Source organism: Thalassophryne amazonica, chromosome 10 (genome assembly GCF_902500255.1).
Source record: "Thalassophryne amazonica chromosome 10, fThaAma1.1, whole genome shotgun sequence".
NCBI lineage: Eukaryota > Metazoa > Chordata > Actinopteri > Batrachoidiformes > Batrachoididae > Thalassophryne > Thalassophryne amazonica.
The window spans coordinates 83,693,081-83,714,202 of NC_047112.1; the positions used below are offsets into that span (position 1 = coordinate 83,693,081).

Below are 21,122 nucleotides of genomic sequence, written 5' to 3' on the forward strand. Positions count from 1 at the left end.
GCATTTACAAGCTTGGTTCAGGAACCTGCAGCTCCCCGTTTTCAACCGCGACGAGGGGGCTGACTCTCCACTCTGCTGGCACCCGCAGCACAGCAGTATGATTTGTCCTTATTGTAAATAAATATCTTTTCGTTCACAAACCGCTCTATTCCTTGCTCCCAGCATTTGGGTCCATAGCCTGAACTGGTACAGTCCCGTCCGGACCTCGAACCATAACATTTAGTCCACTAAATAAGATTAGACCACTGTATGAAACCAGGCCGAGGACTTCATTCAGTGAACACACTACACACCTGAACAGAGAAATAACCCAGGAACGCTCCAATCTGTGGCCAGTGCAGAAGTGCTGCTTCATGCACCTACCAGCCCCACTAATGAGTGTAGTCTGACAGGCAGAGAGTAACCACCACATAACAAAACCTTCAGCCTAAAAGTAAGGCTCTCCCACATAAAACAGACACCAATCTGCCACCCCCACTCATGTTAATGCTTAAGTGTGTGTGTGTTTTATTTGTGTGGCAAGTTATGCCCTGGACATGAGTTCTGTAGACTGGATCTATTCTATCTATACTTTCTTTACTGCTGAAGCAGAGCCTTAACATGTATATAATTTTGTTTGTCAATTACGTTTAAGAAAAAAAAATATGTAACATATTAGTAATTTGGCATTTAAACCTTGTTTCCACTCTGGTTTCCTGCCCACAGTTGGCCAATGTTTTTGGGAACGTCTTCAGCATCCAAGTGGGACGTGACAAGATGGTGTGTGTGTGTGTGTGTGTGTGTGTGTGTGTGTGTGTGTGTGTGTGTGTGTGTGTGTGTGTGTGTGTGTGTGTGTGTGTGTGTGTGTGTGTGTGTGTGTGTGTGTGTGTGTGTGTGTGTGTGTGTGTGTGTGTGTGTGTGTGTGTGTGTGTGGCTACAAGATGGTAAAGGAGGCCATAGTGACACAGGCTGACAACTTTGTGGATCGACCATACAATTCAATAGCTGACAGGTTGTTATATGGCTGGGGGGGCCTGGCTGCCGGTTTGTTTGTCTTTTTGTTTTCCTCCCAGGTGGCGTGCATTTGGGAATGAGTGGCTGTGTTGCTGAGGCTGTCAGGACCTCACCCTGATCACCTGCGACTCGTCAGGACTCACAGCTGAGGTGCATCTGGCTGGATTGGAGCATGTTGGCATTTAAGACTGGAGTGCACAGTGTGTATTTGCCAGAGACTCGACCTTGTGACCAGACGGGTGAGATCGTCGTCTTGGGAGCCATCTCATCAGCAGCGGACGCTGAGAATGTCCAGGTTTGATGCACGGTCTGTGAAAGAGGAGGGGGTGAGGTCTCACGCTCGTCAGCACACTTCCTGAGGTACGTTGGATTTTGTGACTAACAGTTATACAGTCAGTAAATGTGGTGTCCCTCACACCTTATTGTATTGAGCTGTATGTTAGTCATGTATCAGCTTCCACTGCGGTGGAGTTTTGTGAACGGGATGTTCCATGCCTGCAGGTTGGGAAGCTGATCAGTAATCAAGCCAGGAAGTGTTTGCTGTTTGTACACCTTTAAGTGTTCTGTGTGTAGAGTGTGGACTCACATAATGGTTCCTTCTTTCACAGACTCGGTTGTTGCGGCCACCTGGGGGGTGTCGGCGGGGTCCTTGGGTCCGAAACAGCTTCTGGCTCCGGACCGTTAGCGCTGCTGGGAGCGCACCACGCCAGGCCGCACCTTTCTGTTATTACATTTTCACTGTTATGTATTAAATTCAGTTAGCCTTTGTACCGTGCTCTGCTTATTTCATACTGGGTCCTTCAAACGCTGGTCGGTTCTCCGAGCTGCGTCCGACACATAACAGTAGTCTCTGGCCAAACATCACGGACCCAGCGTTAGCAGAGACGGTAACGCGCCGGGAAGGCGGCAGCAGACGTTCAGTGGTTCTCCGGATCAGTTGCGGGGCTCTCCGCCCGGAAGGTGCGTGTTTGAGACCCATTACTGGATACTAATTTGTGCTCTCTTGCAGCCGTGTTCCTGTGTTGTGCCTCATCCGTGGATCGTGGTGGAGTGTGACTGGCGACGGCTTCGCGTCACACTCCGACCGGATGGGAGGTGTAAACGGGAGCTGCAAGAGTGCGTTTGTAATGGGTTCACGCGCACGGCGGAGCTCTGTTAGCACGGGTCGCTGGGCTTCCTGTGTTACAGTCGTAGCCCCGTTTCCCCGGATAAAGGTAACTACTGCGTCTGTTGTATCAGCTCCGGCGTTATTTAGTTGAGCACATTTTGGTTGTGTGTTGCACTCAGCTGCGCACACAAAAGCAGCTCGTTTGTTTTTTTCTGTCGCCCAAGGGGTTTTTTCATTTTTAGCACTCTGGTTCCCCCTTGTGGTGACTGAATCACGGTACTGTCAAGCTCTGGAGTAGGAACAGGTGTGTTCCATTTGGTTGAGCTTGACGGTATAACTCACTGATTTGTTTTGTGTTAGTTCATTTTGTGTGGGTGTTTTTTTGAGTTGGTTTTTGTGTGGGCTTTTCTTTTTTGTTGTCCACTATTTGTCTGGGGGTGTGACCCTGTAGCCTTTGCTAAACAAGAACAAAAAAAAAAAAAAAAAAAAAAAAGAAAAACGGGGACCCAAACAACTGTGTGTTGGTCTGTTTTTTTTTTTTTTCTTTTGTTTCTTTTTGTTTCACATCCCCAGGGTTAGATGGAACGGTCCCCTGGGGGGTGATGGGGTGGTATTTGGGTTGTTTTTTCTCTTTGTTTTTTGTTGTGCCCTCTCTTCTCCTCTGACTCCAGCCGGGTGTGCCGTAGTGTCGGCATTGCTGGAGGGGTGCAGTTAGGTTGTGCTGGGCGTTTCCCAGGTGGCCTCTGCACCCGGGAGGGGAGGGGGGGGGGGGTTTGGGTTTTTTTTTTTTTGTTTTCCCTCCCCCAGTTTCCGCCCTCAGGGTTTGACTGTGGTGTCCTCTGGGGGGGAAAAGGCGTTGGGTCCATCTAGCCGTGGACGGCCGGGGCTGGGTCCATTGGTCGTGAGGGGAGGCGTCTCCTGGGGTTGACGAGTGGTCCTCTGGGGGGCGCTGGTAGTCCCCGTGGGTGACGGTGGATCCCAGAGGGACCTCGGCCGTGGTTATTACTCCTGGAGCTGGCGGGTGGCCCTCTGGGGGGTGTTGGTCCCTGCGTGTCGTTTGGGGGGGAGGAGGGGGGGTATTTTGGCATTTTTGTTTGTGAGCTTACATGTGGGTTGTTTTTCTTTTCTCCCCTTCCCTGGGGTTTGATGGAACGGTCCTCTGGGGGGTGTGTGTTTTAGTATTTTTGTTTGTAGGCTTGGGTTTGGGTTGTTTTTCCTTTTTCCCCTTCCCTGGGGTTTGATGGGACGGTCCCCTGGGGCGGGGGGGGTGTTTTGGTTGTTTTGTGTTATGACTAATCACACATGTTTGGTTAAAGGCTGACCGCACAGGTGTAGGAACTCCTGGCCACACCTGTGCTGAGACTGTCAAACAAGGGCAAAGATGCAGCCAGTTCAACCAGTCTGTTGGAGGACGAACGCAGACGCGGTTTCCAGCCATGGTCCCTGGAGGGGGGTGTTTCTCCTGGGCCAGGTGTGTGTGGTCGCCGGGAGGCTTCCCGTGAGGGTGGGGTACTGTTATATGGCTGGGGGGGGCCTGGCTGCCGGTTTGTTTGTCTTTTTGTTTTCCTCCCAGGTGGCGTGCATTTGGGACTGAGTGGCTGTGTTGCTGAGGCTGTCAGGACCTCACCCTGATCACCTGCGACTCGTCAGGACTCACAGCTGAGGTGCATCTGGCTGGATTGGAGCATGTTGGCATTTAAGACTGGAGTGCACAGTGTGTATTTGCCAGAGACTCGACCTTGTGACCAGACGGGTGAGATCGTCGTCTTGGGAGCCATCTCATCAGCAGCGGACGCTGAGAATGTCCAGGTTTGATGCACGGTCTGTGAAAGAGGAGGGGGTGAGGTCTCACGCTCGTCAGCACACTTCCTGAGGTACGTTGGATTTTGTGACTAACAGTTATACAGTCAGTAAATGTGGTGTCCCTCACACCTTATTGTATTGAGCTGTATGTTAGTCATGTATCAGCTTCCACTGCGGTGGAGTTTTGTGAACGGGATGTTCCATGCCTGCAGGTTGGGAAGCTGATCAGTAATCAAGCCAGGAAGTGTTTGCTGTTTGTACACCTTTAAGTGTTCTGTGTGTAGAGTGTGGACTCACATAATGGTTCCTTCTTTCACAGACTCGGTTGTTGCGGCCACCTGGGGGGTGTCGGCGGGGTCCTTGGGTCCGAAACAGCTTCTGGCTCCGGACCGTTAGCGCTGCTGGGAGCGCACCACGCCAGGCCGCACCTTTCTGTTATTACATTTTCACTGTTATGTATTAAATTCAGTTAGCCTTTGTACCGTGCTCTGCTTATTTCATACTGGGTCCTTCAAACGCTGGTCGGTTCTCCGAGCTGCGTCCGACACATAACACAGGTTTTATTTAGAAGGAAATACGAGGTCTGTCAATAAAGCAACGGTCCTTTTTATTTTTTTCAAAAACTATATGGATTTCATTCATATGTTTTTACGTCAGACACGCTTGAACCCTCGTGCGCATGCGTGAGTTTTTCCACGCCTGTCGGTGACGTCATTCGCCTGTGAGCACTCCTTGTGGGAGGAGTCGTCCAGCCCCTCGTCGGAATTCCTTTGTCTGAGAAGTTGCTGAGAGACTGGCGCGTTGTTTGATCAAAATTTTTTCTAAACCTGTGAGACACATCGAAGTGGACACGGTTCGAAAAATTAAGCTGGTTTTCAGTGAAAATTTTAACGGCTGATGAGAGATTTTGAGGTGATTCTGTCGCTTTAAGGACTTCCCACGGTGCGAGACGTCGCTCAGCGCTCTCAGCCGCCGTCGTCAGCCTGTTCAAGCTGAAAACCTCCACATTTCAGGCTCTATTGATCCAGGACGTCGTGAGAGAACAGAGAAGTTTCAGAAGAAGTCGGTTTCAGCACTTTATCCGGATATTCCACTGTTAAAGGAGATTTTTTTAATGAAAGACGTGCGGACGGGTCCGCGCGTCGGGACGCAGCCGACGCGGTGCGGCGGCACAGGAAAAACACCTCCGTGTTGATAACCATTTGTAAAATCCAGGCGGCTTTTGATGGCTTTCAGTGGAGTGAGTATATGAGAAATTGTTTAACAGCAGGACATGTTCCAACTTGTCCTTAAGGCTTTCAACAGGGGTGTTTTTCCTGTGGCGGAGCGTCGCGTCGGCTGCGTCCCGACGCGCGGACCCGTCCGCACGTCTTTCATTAAAAAAATCTCCTTTAACAGTGGAATATCCGGATAAAATGCTGAAACCGACTTCTTCTGAAACTTCTCTGTTCTCTCACGACGTCCTGGATCAATAGAGCCTGAAATGTGGAGGTTTTCAGCTTGAACAGGCTGACGACGGCGGCTGAGAGCGCTACACGACGTCTCGCACCGTGGGAAGTCCTTAAAGCGACAGAATCACCTCAAAATCTCTCATCAGCCGTTAAAATTTTCACTGAAAACCAGCTTAATTTTTCGAACCGTGTCCACTTCGATGTGTCTCACAGGTTTAGAAAAAATTTTGATCAAACAACGCGCCAGTCTCTCAGCAACTTCTCAGACAAACGAATTCCGATGAGGGGCTGGACGACTCCTCCCACAAGGAGTGCTCACAGGCGAATGACGTCACCGACAGGCGTGGAAAAACTCACGCATGCGCACGAGGGTTCAAGCGTGTCTGACGTAAAAACATATGAATGAAATCCATATAGTTTTTGAAAAAAATAAAAAGGACCGTTACTTTATTGACAGACCTCGTACATCTGGAAAACATGATTTGTCTCATTGTCACGCTGTGTAGAAATAAGCTCCCTGTGGAAATTAACATATTTTAACTACCCTATATTTGTTCTGGTACTGAGTAATGGTGAAAAATGGAAGAAGCAGCGGCGTTTTGCCTTGTCGACTTTGCGTAGCTTCGGTCTGGGCAAAAACATCCTGGAGCAGAGTATCTGTGAGGAGGTCCGATACCTACAAAAGGAGATAGAGAAGGAAAATGGTGCTTTAGAATGACCACAACATATGATTGTGGCCCCATAGGATCAATCACCACATATTCTCAGTAATACAGTGTTGTTTAAACAATGGCATTGTGTTCTGCAGGAAAACCTTTCAACCCAGTACGCTACTTCAACAATACTGTATCCAACATAATTTGCCAGCTGGTGATGGGCAAACGATTTGATTACAGTGACCATAACTTCCACACTGTGTTGTTTGGTGATTGAATTGGTGACAACAGTATCACAAAACAGAATGATAATCATGACTGGAATTTTGACTTGTTTGTTGTCTCCAGTTGTATGAGTCATTTCCTGGAGTGATGAAGTACTTGCCAGGTCCTCACAACAAAATGTTCAACAACTACAACTTCTTGATGGATTTCCTCAGTCAGGAGATAAGGATACACAAGCAAAATCTGGACCATAACAATCCTCGGGATTACTTTGATGCCTTTCTCATTGAAATGGAGAATGTAAGAACATCATCTGAATATCTGGGTTTTCCAAGTGCTCGTCTGCACTGTGTCCGTCTTCTTCACTTGAGTCACCAACCATTCCCAACTGTTTTCTCTTTACTTCTGAACAGCACAAACACATGTCTGATGAGAGATTCACTGAGACCAACCTGGCTATGTGCTCATTTGATCTCTTTTTGGCTGGAACTAAGACAACCTCAACCACTTTGCTCTGGGCATTAGTTTTCAACAATCATCCAGATATTCAGGGTAGGTGACATGTCAAAATGTTGCCACTGACTGGCCATTACAAGATATGAGCTTTTCTGTAAGTTTGACAGGCAGCACCATGGCTTAGTGCTTAGCACTGTTACTCCACAGCAAGAAGGTCCTGGGATCGATTCACACCTGGTCCTTACTGTGTGGAGTTTGCATGTTCTCCTCATGTTCATTTCCCGGCTTTCTCCCAATTCCAAACGTGCAGGTTAGGTGAATTGGAAACTTTAAATTGACCGTGGATATGAATGTGTTTTTCTGTCTATATGTTGCACTGCGGTTGACTGGTGTCCGGTGCAAGGTGTACCCCACCTCTCACCCTATGACCGCTGGGATAGCCTCCAGCAACCCACTCCACGGTCATTATTGGAATAAGCAGGTGTATAAAATGAATGAATGTAAATCTGCATGGACGGTGGGCAGTGAGACTCAGAGTATGTCCCGTATTTTCCAGACTATAAGTTGTGGGTGCTTTCTTTTTTTTCTTTTTTTTTTTTGGTAACTCCTTTGGCTGATGCCCAGACATGTTTCGATGCAACATATATATGAAAAATACTGCATTATTTCCTATGGCTACAAGATGGAAAAATCTACGTGTGAGAAGACACCAGTGTATACTGATCAGAAAGAGATACTGTGACTAACACTCTGGTGCAGAAGCTGGCAGTAATGCACTACTAAGTTAGAAGTCCACTGCCATTTTTAAAAAATGAAGTTGAAGAAGGTCTGAGTGAGAAGTACATGCTGGGTCTTAGAAAATGAATGAAATGTATAAATCATGCTCTTAAACTGAAAGACAATTCTCTTGAATGAAGATTGGGAATATGAGTTTCATACTTCTCAGCTCTCCACTTGTTTGGACTCTCTGGGACACCACTGCCTTTGTCTAATCCCTCTCAGATTACTTTTGTGTGTGGACCTCCTGTACTGTGCCTTTTGATTGATCCAGTTGTTTGTATGGCAGAAAAACCAGATACCAGTCCCTTATTTTATTTTTATTGTACACCTTGTCATGCATGAGTGATATGCATTTGATGGAGAGGTGTAAAATGATTTTATTTTTAATGCCTCATAAATTTGAAAATTTTATTTATTTCTGAAAAATGTTGTCACCAAAATATTACTCTACTATACTTATATTACTATGCTTACTTTTCATTGTACTTGTTACAATGACAATAAAAGATTTGAATCTGAATGAAAGCCCCAGTCACAATGACAGATCAACGAAAAGTATGAGCAACCGATTCTATATGTTAATGTTAATTTTTGTCTGACAAAAGTCCTTTTCCCATCTGCAAAATGCGCTCCTTGTCAGCTGATGTCTGCCAACTTGGTCAGAAAGTTTTGGTCGTGTTCAAAACTTTGAGCAGAGAACAGGCAGAAAACTTTCCTGCTATTTGCACATTTGTTTTTCATTTCATCCTCTGCATGTAATTTACTTTACTGTGGCTGTCTGACAGTTCATTCTGGTATTCTGATTAGTCAAATGTCCAGCGAGTAGAGAAAGGATCTACACAGTAAGCACAGCTCTGTGTCTTTAAGAAATGCTCTCATCAGCTCTCAATACAGCTCTCAGCACATACTCTCTCTCTTTCTGTCTATCCCGTTCGCTGTCTGTCTCTCGCTCTCTTTCTCTCTCTGTGAGGAGATGCAGTGGAGTTGTTCAAGTGAGGAAACATGACGTCATGCTTTCAAAGGGCCAAACTCTGCTCAAATGCAGCATATTTGTCTGTAAACTGTGAAAAATCCTTCTGTGCAGTACAGAACTCTGTGGAAATGCAATCATCTGTCCATTTGCACCCCTACTCCAAGAGAGTCTGAAGAATTTGCCAATGGAGAATATAAATGTGTAATCAATCCTTTTTCTGCATTTGACAGAGTGTGGCTCTGCCTTTAACTTGATTAAATTATTCACCACCACAATGTTGAGTAACGATGATTGTCAAAGACAATGAGCAACCACTCCCCTAATCAGCAGATCTGGCTGGAGAAATGTCACACCTGGGCACACCCTTCTAGAGTCCAAAGTCAACTACAACATGAAAGTCAGGATTTGGACTGCATCTGGATGAGGAATTTGTGGGGGCTTCCATCTTAATTAATATCCTTGCATTTTCAGAGAAGGTCCAGGCAGTGATTGGCAGAGTGATTGGATGGAGCCGTCAACCCACTATGGCCAACAGACCCAACCTGCCCTATAGTGACGCAGTGATCCATGAGGTCCAGAGGATGGGAAACGTGCCTCTGAATGCACACAGAGTGGCTGCAAAAGACACAACACTGGGAGGTTACTTTATCCCCAAGGTGCATTAATCACACAGCATAACTGTTCAAAAAAATAAATACAGACTTGTTTCTAAATCAGTTTTTGGTGGGATCAGCCCCTGTTGGTGCTTATGTCGCATTTGATGTTGACCTGAGTATTTTACTTTTAGGGCACTGCCTTGATGCCCACCTTGACCTCTGTCCTGTTTGACGAGACTCAGTGGGAGACTCCACACACATTCAACCTTGGACACTTTCTTGATGCTGATGGAAATTTTATGATGAGAGACGCATTCCTGCCTTTCTCGGCAGGTAAACTATATTGTCCACATACATGCCAAACCCTGCAGGACGTGTAACCAGATGAATCCAGAGTAATAGTCCAGAGCTCTCACGTGTGTGTTTGTGGTTTCTTCAGGGAAACGTGTGTGTCTTGGAGAAAGCCTTGCAAAGATGGAGCTGTTCCTGTTTTTTGTGGGGCTAATGCAGAAATTCTCTTTCTCAACACGTGACGGAGCAGCTTTGAATACAGAAGGAGTGACTGGGGTTACACGTATCCCCCATCCTTTTAAAGTTCAGGCCAAATGTCGCTGAACAACACTATGTAACCTGAACATTCAATGAGTTAATTTGTAAAAAATGATCATTACAGTCAGCAGCATTGCTAAAAATTTCGGCCTTATTATGACACAGTGTACTCTTGGGTCCCTCTAAGCTTGGGCAATGGTAAATGAAATGGTAAATGGACTGCATTTATATAGCGCTTTTCCATCTGCATCAGACGCTCAAAGTGCTTTACAATTATGCCTCACATTAACCCCGATGTCAGGGTGCTGCCATACAAGGCGTTCACTACACACCGGGAGCAACAGGGGATTAAAGGCCTTGCCCTTATTGATTTTCCGGTCAGGCGGGGATTTGAACCCATGATCTTCTGGACTCAAGCCCAACACCATAACCACTAGACCATCACCTCCCCTCCCCGCACTCACTTCGCTGTAACCTGTAATCCATCAAACCAAAACTTTGAGGGTCCCTTTCGATAGTCTGACTGAATAAAATGAGTGTTGTAATAATTTCCTATGTTGAGCATTTGTACACTTTTTAGCTGTAGTGTCAAAATTATTCATTTAATGCTTTACACATAGCCTGCCTAAAACATTTCCATTTAACTCTGTACTGAAGGCCCCATGTAACCTAATGAGCTAAGCAGCTGCATTAATAACCACATTGTTTCAGCCTGACGTTCCATTCCATCTCCTGTAAAACAGAAACTGATAACATTCATTTTCAGTGAGAGTTTTCATGGGAAACTCAAAGTTTCACTTTCTGAAAAATGTGTACGTGACTGTTTGCTGTGCCCCCGCCTTTCTCTTAATGTACAAATGAGCTCCTTGGAAATGCTGTGCACACACACATATTCAAACTCCTGCTGTTCAGATTTTTGACTATTATGTGTGTCTTCAAGGCCTCAAATTAAAAGCCTGTTATTTAATCTGTTCATTTCTTGATTTCATTTCCACAAACAGCCTCAGACACTTTGACTTAAAATCAAAGTTTGCCTCCACAAAGCCTCCAATTTCCCCAGATGCTATTTATAGTAGAGAAGCTTGAATCTTCAACTGGACTGGGTTGCTTGATGCGAGGACGTTTCGCTTCAACTCGCAGAAGCTTCCTCAGCTAAAATTCTTGCTCTGGTGGTCTGACTTCTGTCTTGACTCTTGTAGAGAAGAATAATCAAGAAGTCACAAAAGCTGGAGTTTTAAACCTAACCAGACCCCTCCTACCGAGAGGCAGACTGCTATAGGCTGGTGACTAAACAATAGCTCTAATTAGCACCTATTGTGCTCTAGTTAGCACCCTCCTAATGACAGGACAGCTGTCCCTCTCCTGATGGCTCCCTTGACGACTCTGCTGATGACGTGAATGACTCATTACCATGAACAAAAGACTGAAACTGCTTTGACCTGAGTACCCCATTGTAAACAGGGGATAAAGCGTGTCTCAGACCCCCTCCCCGGTTAAAGCTGGGTTTCAAACATTTCACAAAGAATGCCTCTTTGACCCCTCTCTCAAACCATTTCTTCTCTCTGGCTAATATTTTAACTTCCTTGTCCTCAAATGTGTGGTTAGTGTCTTTAAGGTGGAGATGAACTGCAGACTGAGGTCCACTGGAACCCTCTCTGCGGTGCTGGTATAGCCTTTTGTGTAAAGGTTGCTTATTCTCACCTATGTAGTGTTCGTTACAGTTTTCCTGACATTTGATAGAATACACTACATTGCTCTGTTTGTAACTAGGGATCCTGTCATTAGGGTGAACTAATTTCTGTCAAGGTGTTAACCGGTTTAAAGTAAACTGGGATTTTGTGCTGTCTGAAGATCCTCTGTAGTTTTTCCCCTACTCCTGCTAAATAAGGGAGAGACACTCCTCTTCTTCTTGTCTCCGTCTCCTGTCTATCTGGTCTCTTTGTTCTCTGGGACTTCTGCACTTTGTCCAGGGAACATCGTGGGTACCCACATACTGTGAGGGCTTTCCGGACAAGTTGTTGTTCTTTAGCCCTTCCCTCTGCAGTTGTGGGCACCTGTAGGGCTCTGTGTTGAAGCATCCTGATCACCCCGAGCTTGTGTTCAAGGGGGTGGTTTGAGCCAAAGAGCAGATATTGGTCAGTGTGAGTTGGTTTTCTGTAAACCCCTGTCTGGAGCTGCCTGTTCTCTCCAATCATAACATCACAGTCCAAGAAGGCTAAATGGTTGTTTCTGGCATCCTCACGTGTGAACTTGATATTGGCGTCCACTGAGTTGATGTGGAGAATTCGCGTGACGACGGAGACAATGCGAACAACGGCGTTTGATAATTTTTTAATCGCCGTTTCATCCTGCCCCTTCCTGTAGTGCCGCAGTTTACACTGCCATAATTGGCGGCCGGTGTTGTATCCCTAACCAACGGCATGTAAAACGGTGATAGAGCCCACATCGGCGTCCTCAAAGGCGTTTTAACCAGCAACAGAGGCAGACAAAACGGCGGTGCTAGCGGACAGTACGCCATTCTAAATACCACCTCCCGGTTAACGGCGTTCCAAACAGCCGATAGGCGGCCGTCAGTATAAAACGCTAGCGCGCTGCAAGCAGGCCTCTCACTCGTGGCCAGCTCCAGATATTTTTGCAGAGAAGCTCCAGTATGCCTCCTAAAAGAAAATTGGCAGCGGCAAGGACTTACCAAGAGGTCTGGTTCAGAAGCAGAGGGTAGCCCTGTGGTGGAGACGAGCAACACGCTGAGGAGGGGAAAAGGAAAGGAGAAGAAAAGGCTGAGAGATGAGCTCCCTCCCCCTGCAGTGACAGCTGCTTCAGCCTATTATACTCTGGGGGCGGTGCCTATATGCAAAAGTTCCTGGAGTAACGCAGGATTTGCCTGGATAAATCCAGCGGTACACAGGGCATTATCGGCGGCAGCAGAAAACCGCCGTTCTCACGCGCATCTTAACCTGCGATTGTAAAGGATAGAACTGAGTATTAACCCCCGTTGCCTGACGTGTGCCGGATGCTACGTTGTCAAAACTCCGCTTTATTCAGCGGATTTAGCTGCGTTTTATCTGCGTATTTGCGGCTAGTACAGCGCTCAAAACGCCGGCGAAATGCTCCGCCCCTTTCCTCCGCGAAAACAGCCGGAACTACCGCGAACTTCGGTCTACGTACTACCCGCCGACAAAACCGTCTATGTGTAACCTGGGCTTTAGTGCTTGTATCACCATTTGCACGATTGTTTCAGTTATCTGCTGCACTAGTATTGTCAACACAAAAGTCTGATATTTTCCTGTACAGACCTCGTAGTCAATTAATAATCCTTTAATATACTAGCATGTTGCCCGTGAGGATCCACAGGCTCTAGACTGAGTACTGTTTTTAAAACAGCTAACATTTTTCAAGGGTAGTAATAAATTAAGCAAATTTCTATATCAAGTTGGAATGTTGAGAGTCCAGACTGGTTTTAGAACCTTAGACCTCAGCAATGTTTACAAAAGGAACTCAACCCTTTTATTTTCTGTTAATTATGTAATTTTTTAATGTTAATTAAAAAACAATTAATTGGGGCAACTGTTTGTTGTGATTTGGCGCTATATAAATAAAATTGATTTGATTTAATTTACTGTCTTAACGTATTTACAAATTGTTTTGGTTCTTGTTATCATATACACACTATTATTATCATTATTAGGCAACACGGTTGATTAGTGGTTAGCACTGTTGCCTCACAGCCAGAAGGTCATGGGATCAATTCCTACCTGTGGCCTTTCTGTGTGGAGTTTGCATGTTCTCCCCATGATTGTGTGGGTTTCATCTGGGTGCTCAGTTTTCCTCCCACATTTAAAGCCATGCAGGTTAGGTGAACTGGAAACTTTATAATTGTCCAGTTCTCCCTTGCAAAAGAGATTTCAATCTCAGTGGGACTAACCTGGTTAAAAAAAATAGATACAACTCTGTGGTTTCTCCACATCAGGTTTCTTTTTTTAATGCACGTATGTGTGATTTTTATTCAGTGGATTCAAATACTGTATATTCTCATTTTTAAGTTTTTTTTATTTTTTTATTTTTTATGCTATGATGATGCTTAGTGCATAAATTGGCATCACTGTCATCTCATAAATTCAGTATAATTGTTTCAGACATGCACACATGGAGTGAACAGGACGGTACCGTTGGTACTGCACCGGCATTAAAAGTGGAGTGAGAAATAAGGTGGATTCACAGTTTTGTTTTTACTTAAAATGTTAATCCACACTTGGGCTAAAATCCTCCCTCTCTGCTCTGCGCTCACTGTCTCACATGCACCAATGTTCTCACCCTCACTCAACAGAATGCAGCCTGAAATCCTCTGAGATTTTCAAATTAAAAGATGCTGCTGCACACCAGGGGGAAAAAAAGGACTCACTGATATGGAGCCTTTAAGGTACAGGGAGCTGCTGTAGAAGTTTAAAGAGCCGCAGGTTGCTGACCCCTGCCCGAGAAAATTGGTCCTCTGACGTATCGAGTGTTAATACTAACTGTACTTCTGAGTTATCCTTGAGAAGTTTTTGCTCTTTTGAGTTCATGTATTGTGTTTTGACTGTGGCAAGTTTGTTGGCTGTGACGACACTTGTCTTTTGGAAAACTGTGGACCTGGCAATTTGGGACTGCTGCATACTTTTGTCTGCAGTTTGCACTTTGAGTTCTGACTCTGAGTGACTCTGCCACCTCCATATATGGAGTGTTCAACAAGTTTAAACTGGCTTCAGGATCAGATGTCCAGCCAGACATCTGACTCAGCAATCCGTTTGCCCCAGACATCCCCCCCCCCATGCCTCTTCTCGAAGCCCTTTCCCCCGCCAACTTCCCGAAGACCTCTCATGACCTCCTGGTCTCCCCCGGTTAACCAATCAGAAGACGATAACACCCCAGCTGAATTGAACTGAACCAACTCTACAAAGACTGTGGGTTTCCAGCATTCGAGGTTCTTTGCTGTAATAAATGTTCTTTGCTGTTCTTTGCGTAATAAAGTGTGTTGCATTGAACCCACCCTGCGCTTGGTGAATGACAATCCGCTGATCTGTTCTGCTGTATTCTTCAATAAACCCTTTAAGGTCTGTATTATTGCAAATTGAATTCTGATTTTTTTTTGTGTCTCTCACAATTCATGAACACGCAAGGAACACTTCCAGGTTCCAGGGATGTGGGAAGGGTGGTATCCTTAACATAACAACACTCAATAAGCGTTTGGGAACTGAGGACACTAATTTTGAGTGTAATGATTGGGTATAAAAGGCGCATCCCCAAAAGGCTCAGCCTTTCACAAGCAAAGATGGGGCGAGGATCACCACTTTGTGAACAACTGCATGAAAAAAATAGTCCAACAGTTTGAGAACAATGTTTCTCAATGTTCAATTGCACAGAATTTAGGGATTCCATCATCTACAGTCCATAATATAATCAGAAGATTCAGAGAATCTGGAGAACTTTCTACATGTAAGCGGCAAACATTGAATACCCGTGACTTTTGTTCCCTCAGGCGGCACTGCATTAAAAACCGACATCATTACGTAAAGGATCTTACCGCGTGGGCTCAGGAACACTCAGAAAATAATTGTCAGTTAACACAGTTCATCGCAACATCTACAAGTGCAAGTTAAAACTCTACCATGCAAAGTGAAAGCCACACATCAACAACATCCAGAAATGCCGCTGCCTTCTCTGTGCCCGAACTCATTTGAAATGGACAGCCGCAAAGTGAAAAAGTGTGCTGTGGTCTGATGAGTCCACATGTCTCATTGTTTTTGGAAATCATGGACATCGTGTCCTCCGGACAAAAGAAGAAAAAAATCATCCAGATTGTTAACAGCGTAAAGTTCAAAAGCCAGCATCTGTGATGGTATGGGGGTGTGTTAGTGCCCATGGCATGGGCAACATGATGGTGGTGATGGCACCATGAGTGCTAAAAGGTACATCCAGGTTTTGGAGCAACACATGCTGCCGTACAAGCAACATCTTTTTAAGGGATGTCCCTGTGCACAGGTGTGCCTTAGACTGTCCACAATAAAAGGCCACTCTGAAATGTGCAGTTTTGTTTTATTGGGGGGGGGGGGTACCAGTCAGTATCTGGTGTGACCACCATTTGCCTGAGATACCGTGATGAGATCCTGAGGCCCATTGTTGTGCCATACATCCAAGAACATCACCTCACGTTGCAGCAGGATAATGCACGGCCCCATGTTGCAAGGATCTGTACACAATTCTTGGAAGCTGAAAATGTCCCAGTTCTTGCATGGCCGGCATACTCACCGGACATGTCACCCATTGAGCATGTTTGGGATGCTCTGGACCGGCGTATACAACAGCGTGTACCAGTTCCTGCCAGTATCCAGCAACTTCGCACAGCCACTGAAGAGGAGTGGACCAACATTCCACAGGCCACAATTGACAACCTGATCAACTCTATGCGAAGGAGATGTGTTGCACTGCATGAGGCAAATGGTGGTCACACCAGATACTGACTGGTATCCCCCCCAATAAAACAAAACTGCACCTTTCAGAGTGGACTTTTATTGTGGACAGTCTAAGGCACACCTGTGCACTAATCATGGTGTCTAATCAGCATCTTGATATGGCACACCTGTGAGGTGGGATGGAGTATCTCAGCAAAGGAGAAGTGCTCACTATCACAGATTTAGACTGGTTTGTGAACAATATTTGAGGGAAATGGTGATATTGTGTATGTGGAAAAAGTTTTAGATCTTTGAGTTCATCTCATACAAAATGGGAGCAAAACCAAAAGTGTTGCATTTATATTTTTGTTGAGTGTAGGTTGAAGAGGATTTGCAAATCATTGTATTCTGTTTTTATTTAGATTTTATACAACGTACCAACTTCATTGGAATTGGGGTTGTAGGTAAAGCTGAGGCCGCGGCATGCTCCATTTCCTAATAAAATGAATTAAAAGAGTAAAAAGCGTAGAACGATACTATGCCAGTATGCTAGCCATATGAAAGGGAAAATACAGTGAGGAAAATAAGTATTGAACACCCTATGGTTTGTAAGTTCTCCCACTTTGAAATCATGGAACGGTCTGAAATTTCATCTTAGGTGCATGTCCACTGTGTATGGAAGCCCGTTGTGCCACTTGAAAAAAAAGGTTTTTTGATTAATTGCGAGCTAGTATCTCGCAATTCTGACTCATATCTCACAATTCTGACTCATTATCTCACAATTCTGACTTATTATCTCGCAATTCTGACTTATTACCTCACAATTCTGAGTTACTATCTTGCAATTCTGACTCATTATTTGGCCCACGACTAACATAAACACGACGTCTTAAGCGATGCCTTGCTCATAAATCTACGCCACCACCATCCATGAGTCTTAACAACAAACTGACAGTTTCGCTGTCCGTGGTTATGCCAGCCATCCAGCACTTCTGGTGCATCCATCTGTAGCCGTGTTGTTGACCTGACATCTGTAGCTGCTGATGGATGAACTCTGCCACCTCAACAACATCTGTTTTATTTTGCCTGTGCCAGAGATGGTTCCCTGCCAAAGTTCTTTGTAAAGTTCGGAGGCTTATTTCAGTGTCATGCTCCTCATGTAATAGCGTCTGAATCTCACTGTTTGTGAAACCACACCGAAAATGGCTTTCAGTAATCGAATCCATGGAATGACCATGTGGGGTAGGGGGCAATGCATTTCGTAACATAAAGTATCTCAGAATTGCAAGATAGTAACTCAGAATTGTGAGATAAGTCAGAATTGTGAGATACTATCTCGCAATTAATCAAAAAAACTTTTTTTTCAAGTGGCACAAACGGACTTCCATAACTGTGAGAGACATAATCTAAAAAAAAAAAAAAAAAAATCCGGAAATCACAATATATGATTTTTTTTAATAATTTATTTGTATGTTACTGCTGCAATAAGTATTTGAACACCTACCAACCAGCAAGAATTCTGGCTCATACAGACCTGTTATTTTCTTTAAGAAGCCCTCCTTATTCTGCACTCGTTACCTGTATTAATTGCACCTGTTTGAATTTGTTACCTGTATAAAAGACACCTGTTTCACACACTCAATCAATCACACGTCCAACCTGTCCACCATAGCCAAGACCAAAGAGCTGTCTAAGGACACCAGGGGACAAAACTGTAGACCTTGCACAAGGTTGGGATGGACTACAGGACAACAGGCAAGCAGCTTGGTAGAGGAAAACAACTGTTATGATTATTTATTAGAAAGTGGAAGAAACACAAGATGACTGTTATTCTCCCTCGGTCTGGGATTCCATGCAAGATCTCACTTTGTGGGGTAAGGATGATTCTGAGAAAGCTCAGAACTACACAGGAGGACCTGATCAATGACCTGAAGAGAGCTGGGACCACAGTCACAAAGATTACATTAGTACACATGATGCTGTCATGGTTTTAAAATCCTACAGCTGCTCAAGCCAGCACATGTCCAGGCCCATTTGAAGTTCACCAGTGACCATCTGGATGATCCAGAGGAGGCATGGGGAGAAGGTCATGTGGTCAGATGAGACCAGAATATAGCTTTTGGAATCAACTCCACTTAGCATTTTAAGAGGATGAGAACAACCCCAAGAAAACCATCCCAACCATGAAGCATGGGGGTGGAAACATCATACTCTGGGGGTGCTCTTCTGCAAAGGGGACAGGACAACTGTACCGTATTCAAGGGAGGATGGATGGGGGTCATGTATTGTGAGATTTTGGCAAACAACCTCCTTCCCTCAGTAAGAGCATTGAAGATGGGTCATGGCTGGGTCTTCCAGCATGACAATGACCCCAAACACACAGCCAGGGCAACTAAGGAGGGGCTCCTTAAGAAGCATTTCAAGGTCCTGGAGTCTCCAGACCTTGGCCAGTCTCCAGACCTGAACTCAATAGAAAATCTTTGGAGGGAGCTAAAACTCCAAACCTGAAAGATCTAGAGAAGATCTGTATGGAGGAGTGGACCAAAATCCCTGCTGCAGTGTGTGCAAACCTGGTGAAAAACTACAGGAAACATTTGCCCTCTGTAATTGCAAACAAAGGCTACTGTACCAAATATTAACACTGGTTTTCACAGGTGTTGAAATACTTATTTGCAGCAGTAACATACAAATAAATTATTAAAAAAATCGTACATTGTGATTTCCCGGATTTTTTTTTTTTTTTTTTTTAGATTATGTCTCTCACAGTGGACATGCACCGAAGATGAAATGTCAGACCCCCCATGATTCCTAAGTGGGAGAACTTGCAAAATTGCAGGGTGTTCAAATACTTATTTTCCTCACTGTATCTGCGGTTTTCACACATATGCTAGCAGCCAATCTAAATACAAAATAATGTTGCAAAATTGAGTTTTTATGGATATGTGGACCACAGTCACAAAGATTACATTAGTAACACATGATGCTGTCATGATTTAAGGGCAAGGCAGCAAGGTCCCCTGCTCAAGCCAGCACATATCCAGGCCCATGTGAAGTTCAACAGTGACCATCTGATGATCCAGAGGAGGCGGGGGAGAAGGTCCATGTGGTCAGATGAGACAAAATAGAGCTTTTGGAATCAACTCCACTTACCATGTTTAGAGGATGAGAACAACCCCAAGAAAACCAACCCCAACCGTGAAGCATGGGGGTGGAAACATCATACTCTGGGGTTCTCTTCTGCAAAGGGGACAGGACGACTGCACCGTATTGAAGGGCGGATGGATGGGATCATGTATTGCGAGATTTTGGCAAACAACCTCCTTCTTCATTAAGAGCATTGAAGATGGGTCATGGCGGGTCTTCAAGCATGACAATGACCTCAAACACACAGCCAGGGCAACGAAGGAGGGGCTCCGTAAGAAGCATTTCAAGGTCCTGGAGTGGCCTGGCCAGTCTCCAGACCTGAACTCAATAGAAAATCTTTGGAGGGAGCTGAAACTCCAAACCTGAAAGATTTGGAGATAATCTGTATGGAGGAGTGGACCAAAATCCCTGCTGCAGTGTCTGAAACCTTGTTCAAGAACTACAGGAAACCTTTGACCACTGTAATTGCAAACAAAGGCTACTGTACCAAATATTAACATTGATTTTCACAGGTGTTCAGATACTTATTTGCCGCAGTAACATACAAATAAATTATTAAAAAATCATACATTGTGATTTCCGGATTTTTTTTTTTAGATTATGTCTCTCACAGTGGACATGCACCTAAGATGAAAATTTCAGGACCCCTCCAAGATTTCTAAGTGGGAGAACTTGCAAAATGGCAGGGTGTTCAAATACTTATTTTCCTCACTGTAAGCGTGTCTTAAGTCTGACTTGAAAGTCTTCACAGAATCCGACTGTTTTATTGACGCAGGGAGATCAATTCCACAGAACAGGGGCATGATAGAGAAACTCTATGACCCACAGACTTCTTATTCACCCGAGGGACACAAAGTAGTCCTGCACCCTGAGAACATAAAGCCCGGGCCGGTACGTAAGGTTTAATTAGGTCAGTAAGGTAGGGAGGTGTCAGTGTGTGAACAAATTTATAGACTAGTAGCAGAACCTTAAAATCTGATCTCACTGGGACAGAATGCCAGTGAAGGGATGCCAAAATTGGTGTAATGTGGTAGAACTTTCTGCCTCGTGTCAAAAGTCTGGCTGCAGCATTTTGAACCAATTGGAGAGCCCTAATGCTGGACTGTGCTAAACCAGAAATAGAACACTGCAGTAGTCTAATCTTGAAGAGATAAACTCATGGATCAGGGTCTCAGCATCAGCCATAGACAGGATGGGACGAATCTTTGCTATATTTCGCAAGTGGAAGAAAGCAGTCCTTGTAATATTTCTAATGTGGAGGTCAAAGGACAATGTAGGATTGAAAATTAACCCAAGGTTCCTCACTTTGTCAGTGTGATGTATGACACACAAGCTGAGCTAGCGTTAACTGGTCAAATTGATGCCGATGTCTCACTGGACCAAGAACCATCATTTCAGTCTTATCAGAGTTTAAAAGTAGGAAGTTTCTAGACATCCAATTTCTCACAGATGCAAGGCAATCTTCTAAGGGTTTTATGTGAATGAGATTAGCAGCAATCGGCATGTATAACTGAGTATCATCAGCATAGCAGTGACAGGTAATCCCAAAACGCCGCAATATGTGCCCAAGGGGTGCTATACAAAGGGAGAAAATTGGTGGACCAAAGACGGACCCCTGTGGAACCCCAAATTCGTGTCACTAAGGTTAGAGTGCAAAACACAGTGAGAACGACTGGTCAAGTATGACGTCAACCATGCAAGGGCAATCTCCCAAAATGATTTTTCAGCCTATTAAGTAGAATTGATGATAATATGTGGACAAAAACCCAGTTATGTGATACCGCGATGCGGTGTGTGTGAGACACGTACAGGAGTGTGCAGATAAGAGGAAAACAGGAATAGCCAAAACAGGATGGGGGGAATGACACTCACTTATGGCCAAAGTCCACCAGCATTCTATAAAATCAGCTGCTCACCCTTTAAAGGACTTCAAAGGTGCACAGAGTGTCCATGTATTGTCAGA

General features: G+C 44.9%; 1 pseudogene; it reads left to right on the forward strand.

Moving 5' to 3' along the window:
• The first annotated feature begins 901 nt into the window (after positions 1-901).
• Positions 902-21,122, forward strand: part of LOC117519074 — a 28,012-nt pseudogene continuing 7,791 nt past the window's right edge.